The sequence below is a fragment of the Neophocaena asiaeorientalis genome, unplaced genomic scaffold, assembly GCF_003031525.2.
Source record: "Neophocaena asiaeorientalis asiaeorientalis breed wild unplaced genomic scaffold, Neophocaena_asiaeorientalis_V1.1 scaffold409, whole genome shotgun sequence".
Classification (NCBI taxonomy): Eukaryota; Metazoa; Chordata; class Mammalia; order Artiodactyla; family Phocoenidae; genus Neophocaena; species Neophocaena asiaeorientalis.
In genome coordinates this window covers 1,841,606-1,846,792 of record NW_020175208.1, presented here as the reverse complement: position 1 = coordinate 1,846,792, position 5,187 = coordinate 1,841,606, and positions in this window count along the sequence as shown.

Below are 5,187 nucleotides of genomic sequence, written 5' to 3'. Positions count from 1 at the left end.
GCGGGCCTCTCACTGTTGTGGCCTCTCCTGTTGCAGAGCACAGGCTCCGGACGCGCAGGCTCAGCGGCCATGGCTCACGGGCCCAGCCGCTCCGCTGCATGTGGGAGCTTCCCGAACCGGGGCACGAACCCGCATCCCCTGCATCGGCAGGCGGACTCTCAACCACTGCACCACCAGGGAAGCCCCCTGCCTTCATTTTATTTGGCTTTGTTTTCACTTCCCGATCCTTTATTATTTTCTTCTTCCTGTGATATTATGTACATCTCTTAAAATGAGTCAAATCCTATTTTGGGATGAAATGACCTGATAAATTAATAAATTATATTAATTAAACTGCAAACCACAAAAAAGAACTTGTCTTGGGTTCTTCTGGCATCTTGCTGGTTTACACTAAAAGCATGGAGCAAAGGAGGAGGTGGGAAATCAGGGGGACACAATGAGACCGTCAGGGAGGATTGGGGCCCAAGATCTCACGCCCCTTGTGGTGGACTGCCATCTTTCACTGTTTTCTGTGGCTCTTCAGCCATGCGTGGATGTATGCAACACAGGAGTCTGCTTTTTGTCCATAACAGATTGCTTCTTGGTCTGCTGGCCTTCTTCACACATCTACTTTGCTGTGTGCCCCAGGGTCTCTGTGCTGGGGAATCTGAGGTGTCTGGGACCTAAATAACATAAGGGTGATGATGGATGAAAAGAAAGGAAGGCGTTCCCAGAGGACTGAATCTTTGATTCCCAATTTGCTTCCTTGTTCAGGACCAGAGCTGACACACTTCATGCTTGAGAAAGAGGGAAGAGCTGGAGGGTCTTTAGGGGGTTTCTTTCCCCTCCTTCCTCCACCCATTCCATTTCTGGTAACGTCCAGAAGACATTGTAGTTTAAGGTTGAGGTTTCCTTTGTAAACTTTTACTCTTTCATCCTGAACGGGGTATAGGCAACCCTTTGCCTTTTAGACTCTGTTATCCTTGAATTCTGGTCGTGAATTAGAGAAAGAGAGTGGTATTTCAGAGTTTGATGTGACTTTGATCAGAACCCACAGGAAACTGTTTCTTCCTGTAGGAGTCAGAATGTCAAGTGTAGGTTTAGTAGTGGTTGGAATGCACTGATGTCGTGTACATCTTGGGACAAAGATGAGACCTGGGAGAAAATGAGTCATGGTCTCGCTGGAGGAGAAGTTCTAGCTCTTGTTTACAGGTTTTCATGGAACTTCTTTCCAGCAGTTGCTCCAACAGTGACCAGAGCCACAGGGCTCGCCTTCCTGGAGACAGGACAGAGGCCATAGATAACTCATTGTCATTCTCTTGCCGTTAGCAGGGCCCAGAGATCAGTTACAAACGTTGGGGTCCACTAAGGCTGACCAGCCCACCGGGGCGGGGACAGGAACTCTTTTATTGATCTTGACAGAGAGCTGGCCAGGGCCGGCAAGACTGAGAATGTACTACTAGGAGAGAAACCCTGCCTGAGGGGATGCCTGTGGGCGGGACCGGCTCTCTGTTGGCCTCACGTCCACAGGCTGCTGGGTGCTCCTGTTGCCAGAAGTTCTAGGCTGAACCAGGAATCGGACTGGCAGGGCACCTGGTCCCCAGCTAAGCAGTGGGAATCACCAGGTGAGGTCCGGGCATCCTTGCGGTTGAGGTCTGAAGAGGAGGCGTGTGGGATCCGATGGTTACAAGGCTCAAGCAGCTTGAGGAAGGAGCCAGGTCAAGGTCAAAGGAAGGACTGAGGGTGGAGGGAGCAAGTCGGAAAGGATGGTGGCTGTATGGGGAGGGCGGAGAAACAGAAAGGGAAGAGGGGCAAAGGGGCAGGCAGGGGAGGAGGCAACCAAGACTGGGAGAGAGGAAGGGTAAGAGGTAGAAGCGGGGGTGGGCTATCCTGGGTGTCCAGTGAGTGAGGTGGGGGATGGGCAGGCAGAACTGAACAGGGAGGAGCTGGAATTGCAGCAGGTGAGGGGCAGGGAAGCAGGGAAATGGGAGGCAGCTTCTTCATCGTTCCCAAGTTAGAAATGGAGGGCTGGGCTGCTTGGGTCAATAAGCGCTATCCTTCCCCTGTTCCACCCTCCTGTGATCCAGACTCCATAGTCACCGAGATCGAGCGTTCTCGGCTGCGCTGCCCTGTATGGTAGCCACCAGCTACACGTGCTGTTGAGCCCTCCAAATGTGGCTAGTCTGAACTGAGATGTGTTGAGATGTGTAATATATACACCAGATTTTGAGTACTTATGTGAAAAAATGCAGACTCTCTCAAAATTTTTAATTTTGGTTATATCTTGAAATGATATTTAGGATATATTGGGTTAAATAAAATATATTATTAAAATTAATTTCACCTGTTTCTTTTTGCTTTTATCTATGGCTACTAGAAAAATTTTAAGTGCTCATGCAGCTTGCGTTTATGGCTTGCGCTATATTTCTATTACACAGCATGGTTCTAGGGCATTTGAACTAGAAAAGACCCCTGAAAGCCTCATTATATAGGTAAGGAAATCAGATCCCAGAGGCTTGTACATGGTCACCAGGCAAATGTAGCAGCACTTGGACTAGGATCCAGGTTTGTTGATCCCCGTCAGTGTGGGGTCTTCTCCATAAGGTCAAGCTGGGTAGGCGCAGCCAGACTTGTGCACAGGCATGAGGTCACCCCCCAGGTATCGCGTGAGAAGCATGAAAGGCATACCTGTTGCCCCTCTATCTACCTCTTTTGTAAGCCCAGGGCCTTAAATGGCCCCATTATTGCTCTTGTCAGGAAGGCCGCTGAATGATGGACCGTGTGCCCCAGAATGAAAACAGTAGCACACCTGACCTCCTCAGTGGGCTGCAACTGAGCAAAGCTGAGTCTGGGTGCTGGGAACTGGGAAGAAGCTTCTGAAGCTGGAATAGGTTGAAGGAGAGAAGTCAAAGTCACAGTTTCAGCCTATATGTCACAACTCAGGTTTCAAAATCTTCTTGGAGTTTATGCCATTGAAATCTACTCATGTGAAGATTTCAAGAGAAGATGTTATGCTCATTTTACAGGTAAGGAACCTAAGGCTCAGAACAGACACTTGTCCAGAAGTCTCCGATCCAATGAACAACGAGGTAGAATAGCAGATGCCTTTCAAGCAGGCTTCTTCGTGTTGCTTCAGTGCTCGCTCTACTTAATAGCCAAAAGGCAGGTGGCTAGGACACAGGGCATGAAAAGGAAGGCCACTGGCCGCTGGTGAGCGCCTTTCCCACTCCCTTGGCCCCAGTGAAGATAAAGACTCTTGGGCATTTCCAGCAGACACTTTCCAATGCTGATTTACTCTTGGTGTCTGTGGGATTCTGGGATGCGGGAGGAGGATTTCACTGGCTGCTCCACATGCACAGGGCCAAAGTCCACACAGTGCTGCCCATCCCAGAGTGCCGCCTGACCCGACTCGTCTCTCTTGTTCCTCGCCCTCTGCTGTGTGCGCTTCTCAGGCGGCTACTGCTCCACAGCCTCTCCTGGACCTCCTCTCGCTGCCCGTAGAATAGAAATAACCTTGGCTGAATTCTCTGAGGCTAAAGTGCCCAGGGTCAGGGCCACCTCTGCCAGGCCCCTTCTCACGTCGCTGATTTTACTGATCAACCTCTCTATGCCCTGGGCGGCTGCTGCTTCCTTGAGCCAACTGCTTCAGACATTTGCTCTCCCCCAACCTGTCCATCCAGCCCTTCAGAAATCCTGGTCTGCACTGACCAACCCCTAGAGCCTCCACCCGCTCTTCACCTAGCCCTTGCTGCACCACCCGCCTTGTGCAGGTCCGCCGTTCTCAGGGGACCCTGCCCCCTCATTCCTCTCAGGCAGGCTGCTCGCCTGCTCGCGGAGTTCCTCTTGCTGGGGAGGTAGGGCTGCTGTCCTCCTCATTCCTTGTTGCTGCCTCCAGATCATCACTTCTGTTTCTCCGTTATGCATGTGACCAATCACTGAGAACTAATAGCTCTAAAGGCTCACATTTGTCCAGTACCCAAGAGTCAGGCACTCGGCTAAGGACCGTGGGTGATGTAATTTCAGCTTCATCACAACTCCAGGAGATCATGTTATCATGCCTGTTTGGGAGCCTGAGGCAAATTCACAACTTGCCTTGGGTCACACACACAACTAGTTAAGTGGGAAAGTCCAGAGTCCAAATCCAGTAGTTTGGCTCCCAGGCCTGCACTCTTAACCTTGAGGTCCTTTGAAGCTTGCTTCTTTGATGTGAATCCCATTCGCCTGGATCACCTGGTAGCCTCTCCCTGCCTGTGCCAGCCCCACCCCCTGGACATGCTCCCGCACTCACTGAAGACTCCCTCCTCTACCTGGCGTCTTCCTCTGCACCCCAGCTCTTGCCATCGCCCTGGGTGACTCAAACATCCCCAGGAGGGCCATGCAGGCTTTGACTTCATGGCGGCCTCTGCCACGCCAGCTCAGCCACGTTTGTCCTTGAACCCACCACCTCTGATGTCATCAATCTGACTTATCGGGACACTAAGCTCTCTCCTGAGCTCCAGGTGTGCATACCTCATTGCTTGGCCTCTGCTCTGGGCCGATTCCCCCAACCTTGCTCCTCCAGCCTCCACCCCTTTCTTTTTCATCCCAGGAAAGAGTATCATCATCCATCCAGCTGCTCAGGCCAGACATCTGAGAGTCACCCTTGAATCTTCTCTCTCCTTTGCCTCTATAACCAATCATTGAGTCATGTGAGTAACTCCCCAAAAGATATCTTGAATTCACCCATTTCTCTCCACTCCCATTGCTACTGCCTTCGTCTTGGCTACCATCACCCCCGCCTGGTTGACTGCTAACCTGCTGTCTTCTAACCTGCACTCCTACTTCTGCTCTTTTTTTTTTTTTTTTAACATCTTTATTGGGGTATAATTGCTTTACAATGGTGTGTTAGTTTCTGCTTTATAACAAAGTCAATCAGTTATACATATACATGTGTTCCCATATCTCTTCTCTCTTGCGTCTCCTTCCCTCCCACCCTCCCTATTCCACCCCTCTAGGTGGTCACAAACCACCGAGCTCATCTCCCTGTGCTATGTGGCTGCTTCCCACTAGCTATCTATTTTACATTTGGTAGTGTATATATGTCCATGCCACTCTCTCACTTTGTCACAACTTACCCTTCCCCCTCCCCATATCCTCAAGTCCATTCTCTAGTAGGTCTGCATCTTTATTCCTGTCCTGCCCCTAGGTTCATCAGAACCTTCTTTTTTT